A 14,708-nucleotide genomic window follows, 5' to 3' on the forward strand; every position below is an offset into this window, starting at 1 on the left:
GGAAGTTGTGGGTTGCGCCAGAATGCTTGCACAGTGGGATTGGGAACTCGAGATGCATTATGTAGAAGTCTCCATGATGTTTTAAAGTGAATTTTCTCTAATAGAGAAAGCAGATGTTTATCCTAATTTTATGCTCTTCAGCAGGGAGTTTTTAGAGAGGAAATTAGAGTCTACAGGTTTGGGTGAATACTTGATTTGCTTTGATTGTCTATATGTATATTGAGTTTTCCAGAAGAACAGCCAAAGACCAGTCACATTACAGTCAAATGGTGCACATTCTTTTGCCTTCCTCTGAATTACCCTTGTCCTGTAAACAGTACCCAGTTTCCTTTCACAGGACTGGGTATTAGTTTAGAAACAGCTCCAGGGGATTACTAGAAGTGGCAAGTTTTTGATGGCTTTAGTAGTATGTCCCTGAGTTAAATGTCTGTATAGTTGCTTTACTCAGTGACTTTATTTTGCTGCAGTTTGTAGAAGCAAAGATTGCTGAATGCTATGCCCAGTAGGCATAGCATTCACTAGGTGACCCTGCTTGAGCAGGAGGGTTGGACTAAATGATCTCCAGAGGTCCCTTCCAACCTCAATCATTCTGTGAGTCTCTATACTTGAGAGAATTACTTTCTCTAAGGGAGCCATCTCTGTATTAGTATGCAGGAATTGAACCAAGCTTTCCTGCAACACCTCAGTGTGTAGAAATGTTAATTCTCTGCTTATTCTCCAACTGTAACTTGCTAGAGATGTTACTTGAAAATTTGTGCATCTCTTACCTTTGGAAAGTTTTCCCTCTTTTTTTTCCTGTTAGCTGAGAGCCATGGAAACAAATGAAGATTACATTCTGTATCCATTCACTGTCAACTCAGATAGTTGTTTTTGTAACACTCCACTTTAGGAAAGCTCATTAATTCTTAAAGGTTGGGATTCATTGTATTAGCAAGATTCAGTACAGTTCTCCTTTACTGAGTATTTATTATCTCTTCTCTAGATTTTATATACACAGATTATGACTAAAGTAGATACGCCCTGATATTTGTTCAGATACTTGGAAATCCAAGGAGAATCACGGATTCATTGTACTGTTGCTTAAACTGTTTCTGCCACCAGTAGATGGTTTTAATGTTAGTATTCCGTGCTGTGAAAACAATGCATACTGTGTAGATGGCTATTGCAGGAATCAACTAAATGCAGATCAAAGGATAATTGTCCTATGTAACTTCTAAATAGGAAACAAATGTGGCCTGGCTAAGCAGCATTTTGGTAGAAGACAATATTAATGTTGATCTTTGGTCTTTTATTTATTTAATCTTGTTTTACTAGAGACTACACATCAGAGAGGTTCCCTCCGTGCACCATCTGTTTCTCTGCTACTGGGAATGGTAGAATAATTTTCTGAAGAATTGTTGACAAGACATGGCAAGGGGACAATAATCCGTAAGAACAAGATTTCTCATTAAAGTCATGCAGCTCATCAGTGATACGGCAAGCTCTTGATTTACGCTGGTCACCTTTGAAGCAGGGAGGACAGTGACTGGTAAGTAGCATTTTCTTATTGTAGAGGCTAATACTGAGGTTCTTGACAGTGTCTGGGATTGCTGTCAGATCAGTTTTTATGGCACAGACACTTAGATAAGCAAGATTATTCTAGTCAAACTGTTTATCATGACAACAGATGTGACCATATGTGCCCCATGACCTTAGTTACTCCATGATGTCTTAATGTTGACTGGCTTGGTTGTCATCCTGTTCCTTAGGCTTCTGCTAGGAAGGGCAGGTGGACTGCCTAAGGGCTGCCTGGAATTAGAGCAGACCTCTCTTTTGTCTTGGCCCTGAGTAGAGACCTCAAAGAATCTTCCTATGTGTGCCTCATGGACTTCCCTCACAAACAGAGCTTTAGTTCAGATCAGCTCTTCTGCTCTTGTTGAGCTCCCAGTTTATGGCATATTGGCACAGCTGGACATTTCAGCCAGTTGACAGTAGTTGCAGGCAGGCAGTGGAAATTTCTTTAGGACAGTTTCAAAATTAAGTGTCTGCTGTAGAAGGTTGAGTGGGAGGAGATGACAAAGAATAATATGATGAAAATGAGACAGAAGTATAGACAGGATGTTAGAAGGGAACCTGGAGGTTATCTAGTCCAACCTTCTGCCTGAAGCAGGACTACATGCTGTGGAGGGTTGAGAGCATACACAGTTAGGAAGTATACCTGAACTAAAATAGCAAGGGTGGATGTTCTCCTCCAGCTCAAGAACCATCTCTTTCCACAGTAAAATGAAAGAGGTATGATTGCCTCTTTTCCGCCACTGTTCCACTGTTCCAGCTGTCTTTGCAAGAGAATCCTCAAAGTAATTGAAACTACAGAGTAAGTTAAGCCTCTGTATAATGTGAAAAAGGAATCTGTGACTATTTTGTAAATTACTGGCTGGAAAAAAGAGTTATTTCTCCTTCTGTTATAAAGGGCAGCTGCTTTGCTCTTTTTTTGTCTATAACAAGCATTGGGACAGATATCTCTTCTTATATAAATCTGAATAAAGATACGTAAAAGCCAGTCAGCTTTCAAACAGAACCATGTTTGGTCTTGCACTACCAGTATTGCCAGGTGAATTTCAGATCTGGGAAGCAGTGTTCCTTCTGGCTTTTGCATTGTTAACAGGATAAAACCAAATGTAAAATCTGAGGTTGGAATTTCAGCCCCAACACAGAACAGAATAAAAGATATGCTTAGGTTTACTTAAGACTTGCAGTCCAGTGAGCTCAGGACATGATTCCAGCTCAGCTTAATGTCATTGCAGGAGCACTGCCTTAGTTATCTGTGTCGATGAGTGGTGATAGGTCAGATCTGAAGAGTAAAGCATTTTTTGTAATGTTTCACTCAAGGATTAACAAACCTGTTTTTTAACACTGTTTATTCTTTGCCCTCAGATGCTTTGCCCTCAGATGCTCAGAGGAAAATAAGGAGACACAGCTGGAGACTCTAGAAAAAAACAAGATCACAACACAAGGTAGAATAACTAATCACAGTAGCTGTTCAGTAGACAAAAGTGTACATGCCTTTAAGCAGTCAGAGCCCCAGCTCTATCTCGAGGTGGTAGATGTGCTGATCCACATTAAGATGTTTTGCTTTGCTTCCTGGCAACACGCATTCTCTTTGCTTTGTTTCTGTTGCAAACCCTCTAGTTAGGAACCTCTGGAAATAGGAGCCCGGAGGAATGGCATGATTGGCTTGAAAGATTATTTTGTTGCGATTGCTAAACCAGCTGTAGTCTTCCACCAGCTCACCATGTCAGATTCACATAAGCATGCTCCAGTGCATAAATGCACTTTTAAGTTGCTAAATTCAGCCAACTGTCTCTTCACTCCGTAAGGGCTGAGATAAAGAGAGTGTGAGTGGCAGATACTGGAGGAGGAGACTAGCAGATCACAGAAAGCCAGAATAACTGCTGAGTTCTGAGTCACTTAGAAGTGACTTAGAAGTCACTTAGTGTCACTTAGTCTTGCCTTCCTAATTCAGTAATACCAAGAATGTTATAAGGTGGGTGAATAGAAATTTAAGATTTTAGAGACCCTGTGTCCCCCTGTCACAGATATGAAATATCGGAGTAAAATTTGGTTGTATCGCTCCAAGAAACTCCTAATAAAGCACCTAAAAGGATATTCTCTGAGAAAGTTCTGCAGCCCAACTATCTCTGGCATTGGTCAAGGTTCTTTGTAGTATGGTTGCTGCTGCCTGTTTCTTGTTGGCTTATCCTCCAAGCAGACTACCTACGGATATATGTGATCTTAGCCTGGAGCTTACAGTAGTCAGTTTCTGGACTACCAGCTACTTGAATTGGTCTCATAACTCACACGAGATTGTATTTTGAAACATCTAAGTGAGTTAGCCCAATAAATTCACTTGGCTAATGCCATGTAAACCGAAAATAGTAATAATAATTATATATCTATTTCTTTTGGCTGCAATATTACCCAGGTTCATTAGAGTTAGTGCACAGACACTTGAATATGCTGGTAACATGTAGCTTTGAATGACCGGTCATTTTTTTGGAAAAGAAAAAGAAATAATTTGTAAATTCCACTAGTAAAGCAAGCTGTTCAATGGCGGATGATTTTGAAATGAGATTCCTGATTCTTCCAGAAGGTGGAAGGATGAGTTCTGCATTCAGTCGTCTAGCATGGAAACAATGGCTTAGAACAATCAGATGATGTGAGTTAAGACGATGCCTCTATTACCAATCCAGACATCTCCACGATCAGAGTAGCTAGAATGAGGGAGGCCTAGGTGATGAGAAAATCGATAGAGCAATGCCAAGAGTTAGCATTAGGGCAGTAGTGGGTAAGGACTGTTAAGAACACACTTTATGGAGAAGGTGTGAAGATATGCTGTGGTAGGAAGAAGCATGACACACAAAGGAGGAGAAGGATTTCTCTAAGTATTTGGTTAAGCATCAACTTTTTTGATGGTTTGGTAATCTCTACTAGAAATGCCAACATTTAAACACTTATCTTTCTCAGTGGTCATAGGTCAGATACGACCTACCTATGTTTCTTTGATGGTTTAGTGATGGCAAAAGATTTTAGACTAGTTTTTAATACCTAATGAGGTATTTTCCATTCTTTACAGTACATAGTTTTCAAGTAACAAGTGTTTTGTTTCAAGTGGGTTGCCAAAAATCCCTCCAAGGTAACAAATGTAGTAATAATATAGAAACCTTCACTTTTGAGATTTATTAGATGTCTTACAAGATCTTTTTAAGCTACTGCTGCAAATGTTAGACATATTCTCTAGTAATTTCACAGATACCAGCTGATACAGAATTTTTACAAGTCAAATAGGATGAAAGATGTTCTCTATATGTTTTCTGTATTAAAATCTCAAACATTTTGATGGAATAATTATTGGTAGCTTGTATTCCTTTCCCTATTAATTGTAGTTATTGAAGCACATAATTGTCATCCTAAAAGAATGGCAAAATATTTAAAGTATTGTATATGAAGATGGAAGATGTATGCTTTGAATTGAAACCCGTAGGGATGATGCTGGAAACACAGGTAATATATCTTGACAATGGATTAGTAACAAATGATTTTTATAAACATTTTGTCTTTTCTCTGAAGTGAAAGGCATAACTACCTGTTTACTATTTGTATTTGTATATCTGTTTACTAATAGTAAACAGGTAGTTATGTAAGTCGTACATGAATGCAATAACTGCCGAAATAAATTGTGTGTGAATTGCTCACGTTCTCTTTGAATCTCTGTTCATATGCATTTGCAATGTTTAGTATTTCCAGTAAGTTTGCTAAGGAACCCCCTGTCTTGAAAGATTACACTTACACTCAAAATTGAAATTTTGAAGTGAAAATAGAAAACTCTACACTCTAAAATTTAACCATCTTCAGATTTCTTCCATCATGGACACAGTTTGAAATTTTACTAACTCTTGTGTGATTACAGTTGTGTGTCTGTTTGCAAGTTACAGCAGCCTCAGCAGCCTTGAAGCCATCATATGGGTAAAAGTAAAAGAATAAAATAGTGGTCCTTGATAGGGTACATGTGGTCATAGATCCTTTTGCTGTTTCTTACTTGTCTGGTTTAAGAAATGAAAAGTCAGAGAAGAGCAGACAATGGTATTTCTGTTCATCTGTGTGCCTGAGGCTCTATAGTCATACCAGGGTCCTTAGCTACACAAAAAGAGGAGAAGCTGCCACTGCAGCAAAAGTGCTCATTAAATCAGATTGATGCTCCAATTCAAAACGATACTTGAACTTGTTTGGATATTTTCCTTAATTTATTTTTGCCATATGTGTTTGTGAATGCACACAAACAAATGCACACAAGGCTTAAGTGCATTCAGAGAAAGCCCTCAAAATGTAAAACATACATACTTGCTGAAGCTAAATAGTAGTTCCATATTTGATGCAGATCTATTTAGATACATACATAAGGAACACATTAACAGTGCCTATGTTCTTAATATACATGGCCCTTTTTGCGTATCTTTTGTGATGACTGTCAAATGATAGGGGAATCAAAACGAATGTCTGCTTGCTGAGAACATGTTGAAAAACTGATGCAAGAAAAGGATGTTTCTTAAAAGCGATATGCCACTGAAAGGCCTGTTGATGAGAAATTTTTTAACCCACCAAGAGTAAGATAATTTAATTTCTTCCTCAAAGTTTCTGAGCAAAGGCCTAGTGTTATTCTGTGCCTGTGAATTTGTATTTGGAGGCCTTTTCAAACCCACAAAGACTTGCATTATTTAAGCAAGATTATTCCATCGTGATGTTCATTACTAAACAGGACAACTTATGGGGTTAACTGAAAAGTCATGTCAAATCTTGACATTGACCGGAACAAGCAGTTAAACTTAATGTTTACGTAAAATGCTCTACCACATAGTGAATATGTACATTGAAAAGTGTACTACAGTATTAGCATATTAACACACATCAGCAAATATGGGAGTCTGAGCTTTGGCAGACTTTAGAGAGGGAGGTTCTAGCAATTTATCTTCCCACAGCAATATGATGCTGAATGTTACGTTTGTCTCTCCCCAACATGTTTACTAGCTCTCACTTTGATACCTCATGCAAGACAGAGGGCTTTTTTCTCATGCTGCAGCTTTGTTCAGATCCTCCCAAAACTTAGTTTACAGCAGGGAGGCCTAAACAGTTTCACAGGTTGCTTTTATCTGAAAATGCCTGTAAGAGACGTATAATTCCTCTCTCAGATATTTTTTTCAAACCATTTTCTCATGTAAATGGGCCAAAGAAAGTGTTATTAAATAGTAGGATAGGTTTGCCACAAGCACAGATTAAGGACATCTTATTTACGTCAGTTCTTGCCCCCAAGGTTCAGTCTCTTTCATTTGACCTCTGCTTCCTTTGGTTGATCTAGACACCCTGAATTGAGTGTTTACCTGGTCAGGCAGTCCCACGGTGCTAGTTTAATTGTTGAATATGGGAACTGAGATTGCTTGTGCTTTGCATAATAAAGTTAGAACTATTTGCTGGGACCAGAACTCATCTGTAGGCTTTACTCATAGACTTCCCAGTGGCAGCCCCGATTAATCTTTTGTAGAAATGTTCACTAGAAATAACTATTCTGCCAAATAGTGAGAGAGAAGTTACATGGTTGAGGCAGTTCATTTTAATTTGTTAAAGGGGAACCTTTCAGAAATCTGATTAAATGTACCCATGAAAGATCCAGAATAAGGTAAAGGAGCACACTTCCCATCAACTAGCCTCCTATATACTGCCTAAAATCTTTTTTTATCTACTTTAGCAAAAAAATATTAGCAACTCCCTGTGAATTTACAGAAGATCCATGAATAGTAGAGTTGAATTAACACCCATGGTCTGAATGACGCCATTGAAAGTATTCTGCAGCTTGAGCACTGTAGAAATTTCCACAGGGTGGCACAACTCTTATGTTGCCTTTTACGAAGTTATCACTTAATATTTGGATATGTTAAATTATTTTGCCCTATTATTTTGTGTCTGAGTTGGCAGCTGCAGCCTTGAGTTCTGATCACATTGCTTAGTTAGATGAAATAGAGACTTGAGCTAAATGGAAGGCAAGTGCCACTGCATTTCTCTTTAATCCAAGACAGATCAATTCCCCTCCACCCCCCAACTCTGGCTCTCTGACTTTGAACACAACCTAATGTGTTAGGAAAATGTATGGCTCAGGACTCTGGAGCAACTAAAGCTGTCCGCAAACAAAGCACTCCTATTTCAAAAAAGAAAACGAGAACTGTTTGCTCCCTTCATAGGAACTACCAAATGACTTGTATTTACAAAATTCTGAGATCCTCGCCCTGTCCAGAATGAAAGTGGTAAGGAAACTGCCCTGCACTTCAGGATCCACACACCATTTTTTATTAAATCTCTATCAGGGCCAAGGAAGAAATCTAGACTCCAGATCCTGTCTGCTTAGAAAAATGTTGGTTAGAACTCATGACAACATTTCTTTCCATGTGCTCCTCATGTACTCCTCTTGCTGACAAAAATATCTGGTTCTGACCTCTAATGTTATAAAATGCTCTGAGAGAGAGACCCAACTGCTTCTAAGCTCCCTCAATTATCATTTTCTCTCCAGTCTTTCACCTCTTTGATGCTTTCTTTTTTTTTCTTAAAAAAAAAAAAAAAAAATTAACAATATTCCCATATTCCTTACCAACTCTACTTCAACAGGTAATTTATCTCACTGCAGTCCTCATTTCAAAACTACCTTCAGACGTTAGAACTAGTTGACTCCTGATGTGACGAGGTTAGTCTGTCACGTCAGCTTATTCTCAGAGAATATATTGTGATGGTAACAGCACAAGCTGCTTTTTTTAAGTTCCAGGTTTGCGGTCTCTCATTTTATATATATATGTATGTATATATATTTAAAAAAGGAAGTTCTGTGATGTTTAAATGAAGTTTAAATGAAGTTTTGTCAAAGCGACAACAATTCTGAGGTATTTCCAGATGTTGTTTTATATTTGGTGTCCAAAGAAAACACATAATTCTGCCCCTACCTCCATTTACTTTTGAACCCAGGGCTTAATTTCAGTCAAATCTGAAAGAGGAATAGGACTCACAGAGGTGTTTAAGTGACTACAAAATTTAGGAAAAGTAGTGTGTGACTATAAGAGAGCCATGGAAAGGAAGATCCCCCCTAAGAGGGGGATACACCAATGCATCATTTGGTCATAGCTGGTCAGTCAAAATACATCTGACCATCCAGTTAGCATTTGTGCACTGTCAAATTAGCTGTAACTCTGCTTTCTAGCTGTCTCTCCTAGGATGCAGTTGGAAATACTACTGCAGAAATTGGGTCATGAGAGTAGGGGACAAATGTGTAAGAAAACCACTTAGTCATACTACTCATGCAACAACTAATTTTAAGTCAGGAAAATATCTCAGTAGTCAGATTCACATAAATCTTTCTTGTAGGAAGCCGGTGCTTTTATCTTTCAATATGCTATATTCTTCCATTTTTCAAATAAATATATTTAGTTTTTGCAGATTCCTTTCTCTTTTGCTAAAATCCTGATACAGGAGGCTTAGCTAGTTTTTAATGACAGAAGAGGTAAGGCTGTTAAGGGCATTCTGAATGTCAGGTCACAGATTCAGAACAGTAAATCAGCTCATTAATTTAGCCATGTAAGCAAACTTCTACACCTCATTTTTGTGTCTAGAATGCTTCAACTTTTCCTTTCTTTTTAAGCAACAGCTGCCATACCCCCAGATCTTTAGACACATGGGATAAATTCCACCTTGACTTCAGTGGAGTTCTACCAGCAAGAAATTTTGTTCCTGGCCTTCTTCAGGACTTAAATTTTGTGTTGGAAGAAAATGTCAGATTAGACTCAGGAGCAAATTAAATATGAAAAATACCCTGACTTCTAAACTGTGGGCAGTGAAAGGAAAACAGGAACTGGTGCTGGATTATTGCAATTTAAATTACATTTTGTTTGTGCTTGAAAATACAAAGGTGGCTTTAGTTATACTGGGTTAAGAAACATCTCTGAAGTTCTGTGGAGGACATCAGACGTTTAAGAGGAAACTGATAGGAAAAATAAAATGCACATAACAAATTTTAACTTAATTTACTGCTAAATGTTGTTTCCTGGGGAAGATAAGGAGGACATATTAAACAATCGATTCTTCCATGTTTAACTTTTTTTCCATTTGTAAGGAAGCTTCAAAGGTGAAGTGGAACTTCCTTTTACAGAAGAAATATGCTACAAATAGGAATTAGCTTGCCAAGGAACTTTTGTTTCTTAAGTCTATTTAATATTTATGTTGCTTTTACAGGGCCAGTTACACTGATGTATCCTGAAACCATACACTTAAATCAAGGCCCTCCTTGCTAGCACTTTCCTTATTAATTCCCAAGTTCTGTTGCATCCCTTGCTAGAGTGCCCTAGCTTTGGTGCGGGCATTTTGTTAGCTTGCCCTTGCAGATGAGCTGGCAGAAATGAAGTTCAGTGAGCACTCTAATTGAGGAGGGGGAGGTGACAGAAATTTGTTGTTGGGACATAACTGTCTGTGTAGTGTTAAATGATTGAAAGTCAGTATTGGATAGGGTGAATGACACACTAAATGATGATGCATGTCTTTCAAACTGTCTGGGTTGGGTTGCCAAGAGATTGCAGTTAAGAGAAGAGTAGTTTTCCTGTGGGCACATAAGGGCTGTAGTTCCTCTCCACAGCCTTATTCTTCACTTGAAAACAAGACCTGTAACTATATGAGCAACAAGTACATTTCTGTGAAAGGGAGAGGTTCAAAGCGAGGCTCTGTATGAATGACAACCTAGAGGTAAGGTGACGGTATAAATGCTCTTGCTAGGAGAATAGTGAAAAATGAGAAATAAATCTGCTTGTCTCATATTTTTCCTTTCTCTTTTTTTCTGGCAGAGGGGACAGGGCTTCTCACCTCTTAACAGCCTTTATTTTTAAAAAAGTATTTTTTTTATGCTGGCAGATACCAGCTCTGAACATGATTATACCAACAGAAACTTTCTTTTAGTGGTATTGTTTTTCACTTTGTTGATATAACAAACGTAAGGTACGCTGGCCAAAACACTCTTTGAAGGGGAAGGTATGTCTCCATTAACAACACTTCCACCCTCCACTTAGTTTCTTCCTTTGAAATCTTCGTTTAGAAAGAAGTGTCAAGATTGATCATTGTATACAGCAACCCTAACATTTGTTTGGAACCTGGCTACTACTCCACACTTTATTTCTTCTCCTAAGAAAAGGAAGCATTTTATAATTTACTGCCCAAGACAGTATCTTTATGAACAATTGTCTAAAAATAGCTCATATTTTATCCAATTGAATATCAATAAATGGGCCATCTAGCTCTAAGCTAGTGCAGGTAACTGTCTACACTGTGTCTTTGGTAACAAGCATTTCCAAGCAGAAAATGTGTTTCTCTGCAGTAGTAAAAGTAAAGGCACATAAATGTGTTGGTCTGTAAAGCAAAGATGATAGAGAAAGGACATAATGAGCTTTGGAAGAAAAGAGCTTTGAGCATCCAAATAGTGGCATTTAGCTATCTGTTGCACTGCCCATAGGATGCCTTTAAGGCCTGCAAAGTACATAGTGGAGACTGAAACAGGACCTATGGCAGGAATTCCAGCAAACAAACAGAGATGGGTAATGCTAGCCAGAAAAGATAATGAATATGGAGACTTCAGAGATTCAGGCCATGTAAGAACTTGCAGACAGAGATACAGGGAGGAACTTTACAAATGTCAAGGGACCAAATGTACTGAAGAGAAAATAAGCCTTGAATGAATGAGCTGGATTTGATCTTAATGAAGATGAAAGGGTAGAGACTTTGTGCTTTTGCTGTAGAATCTGTTTCAGTAGGATTTTTATTGTTTTTAATTAAAAATGTAAATAAAAGTATTAAGGATGTTGAGAAAGCAGACTGATGAGGCAACATCTCTGTTTGGTCTCTGGGGAGCAGCTGCAAAAAAAAATATTTAAGTCAACAACAGAGATTTCTTAAAGACTTAAATTTCTGTTAATTTCATTTTCTTAAATGAATGTCATCCCCAAAATACTCTCACTGGCTTATGAATAATCACAGAGAGTTAAAAAAAATTCCAGATTGCTGGAATGACAGGATGTTCCCAATCACCCAGAGATGACTTAAAGGAAACTGCTAAAATGTCTTATCAGTCTCCAGAGGAAAAGATGGTAAATGAAATATGACATAACTCAAGAAGTTTGTTCTGACAGCTCCTTTCCAATTAGGCCTCAATCCTGTAGTTACTCATGTAGTTGGTGCTGTATGCGAAGTCAGTGTTTTTTCTGCATATAGTAGCTTGCAAAATGGGGATCAGAATGATGTAATGCCCATCTTCTATTTCAGTATGTTCACATTGTTTTAACTGCACCATAACTCACAGAAAACTTTTCTCCAGTGCTGTTCCCCAGTGGCATGATGACATATGACATTAGATCTACAGAGTGAAATCTTTTCACATCATTATATTAAGTAAACCTGGTATTTTGTTTAAAGAGGGAAAAGTTTGGATGAAAGAACTAAGAATACAAGATGTTAAGGTTAATGGGTCAAAATCTGACCTAAATAAAACTCTCAATGACAGTTTTGCCTAAGCAAGGACTGTGGGATTTATCATTAAGAGAATTAACAACATACGTCAGGTCTCTTCACTATTATGATTGCAAGAAGCCTGTCTGGTCTGTGTCCAGATATACATTCTCAATCACAGCAGATTAAAGAAGCTAATACAGGAAATGATGTACAGTGTTTCATATTGTCTATTCTGCATCTATCTAGACAGGTATTAAAACTGTACAGAGAAAATAAAAGGGAAGAACATTATTTTAATATGCCGAGGTTTCCCTCATCTACCTAGTTTCTGGGAAAGTCATTACTTTCAAGTAATTGTAAGCTGACTTTTAAAAATCCTGTTATAGTTCTTTCTTCACCTCAGCAATCCTCTTTGATCTTTTAAAGTATTGTGTACCCCTCACTCTTGAAAAAGTACTCATAGAATGTTTACAAATCCTGTTTATATTGCTACAACATTTTTCATTACACTGTGACGGCTTCACTGAAAAATTATTTTAATTATCTCAAAATGAATCGCAGAAAGAGAGGATATAAAATATAAATCTTACGTCTGACTGTACTTTAATTGCTTCAGCTAATGAAAGAGGCATGAGATATCTATACAATGTGAAAGCTAAGTTGCATGAACAATATAGCCAGTATTAGAAATGTGCTGAACCTGTAAGTACTCATTCTGCTTCACTGGGAAGATGAGGGGACTGCACCTGTTTTGCAGAGCTTTTTTCTTGCTCCTGATATGACAGGCTAATTTCAATGGTGAAAACACCTAATAATTATCTCTTCTGTCCTCTATGTCGGCAGTATGGAGGCTTAATGAACAAAACAAAGTAAATTTATGTTCCAGAAGCTGTGAGCCCTCTGCTGCCAACCTATCCACAAAAGTTCAGTTGTGTGAGTAGCTCTCTTGTGACAGAGTAAAGTGAGCCAATGCCTTGTATGTTATTAAAGCAAAATGTCCATTGATGATCATAAATAATTGTTACTATAAAAATGTCAATAAAACAAGACCACATGGGGCACTAACAGACAATAGAATGGTTTTAAAGTATATACACACACATAACGTTAAATCTGTAGGCTTAATTAGATCATCTGCTTTCACAGTAGAAATTTTTGCTTTATTAGTTCTCAACCTTGTGATCTTGTGGATTCTATTCAAGACATTACATACAGGCGTTTTATTTTTACAGACTTATGAACTTTCAGCTGTTTAGAACCTGTTGGCTGAAGGTGAATTCAGTGAAGAGCAGGGGTATGACAAAGTACTAGAGTTAGAACTGTTAGATTGTCAGTAACTCTTCCACCAACATAATGCAGGAATGCTGCTGGGTCATTAACCAACAAATCTCTCCTCTGTAGTCTAAAAATATCTCCCAATCGGGTGCCTCAGAGAAATGCCATGTGTTATAAATGGCAAAGCTGATTTCCGATTTGCAGGGATAGTGAGGAAATGCTGGAGCTTTGATATCTAGCAGAGTGGTAAGGAACATGTTGCCATACACGTAGCTAGCCCTAAGTAATTGTTTTCTCCCCTCAGATTAGATACTTCTTATTTTGTGTTAATATCAAAAATCAAAATCCTGTCATTGTTTACTATTGTCTTTATGTTTTTTTTTTCTAATCTTGGGATAATCATCTTTCTTTAATAATCTTTAAAACTCAGACTGTTTTCCCTTGGTTCACAAATACAGTACTGAGATGTAAATCCATGTGATTAGTAACAAACACAATGAGAACTAGCTGACTCAGGAAATTAGTAATGATTAAGAAAGGCTTTCACTTAGGTCAAATCAGCAGTGACAGGGCATTTTTGCCATCTGGCTGCTGTTTCAAGTTCATACTGTCCCTAGTATTTTGAATTTGTGTAGCACATTGGCTTTTCTGCTCATGTGTTTTGCTTTCTACGTGTTTAACAGTAACATTTTTATCCCGTGTAACAGTGGGCCATATTTGTCATTAGTGTGTATCAGTGTGATACGACATTCTCATATGCCTGCAGTGCATCTGGGTCAATATATCTTTAATTCTGTGACATGAAGGCATGAATTGAAAACTGGGGGATTTAAACTTTTTCTGGAGATGCTAGTCTATGTATTATTCATGGGAGAAAAGATATGGACATTTTTAATTAATGCTGTCTTCTCACGTGCAATAAAAACACACAGGAAAATCTCAGTTTTTTGAAGGGTATAAGCCAGCATGACACCCTAGGTGTCCAGGGCATAAAGCATGGTCATAGCCAGCTATGTTATTTCAAACTATCAAATGTTTGTCTCTTAATAATGTACCTACTTAGATCAGATTTCTTTGCTTTTACTTGCCACTATGCAGCCCCATGTTCTGTTTCTTTACTGTACTGCATTATTGTGTGTTTTGCAGTGTGATAATTTGACTCTGTGTCATTATGAACACCCTGGCTGCAGGAGGCATCATTAGCTTCCTCTCTTCCATGGTAACGTGATTCCTTGGGAGTAACCTCTTGCGCATGTTAGTGAAGCAGTGCTCATGTTGCTAATGGATTTTTCTGGTACTTTGTTGTTTAGGGGGAAAAGAAAAGTTCAGATGTTAAAAATAGAGAGATTACATAGATAGTCCAGCCAACAGGCAGCAGT

The sequence above is a fragment of the Rhea pennata genome, chromosome 7 (genome assembly GCF_028389875.1).
Source record: "Rhea pennata isolate bPtePen1 chromosome 7, bPtePen1.pri, whole genome shotgun sequence".
Taxonomy (NCBI): Eukaryota; Metazoa; Chordata; class Aves; order Rheiformes; family Rheidae; genus Rhea; species Rhea pennata.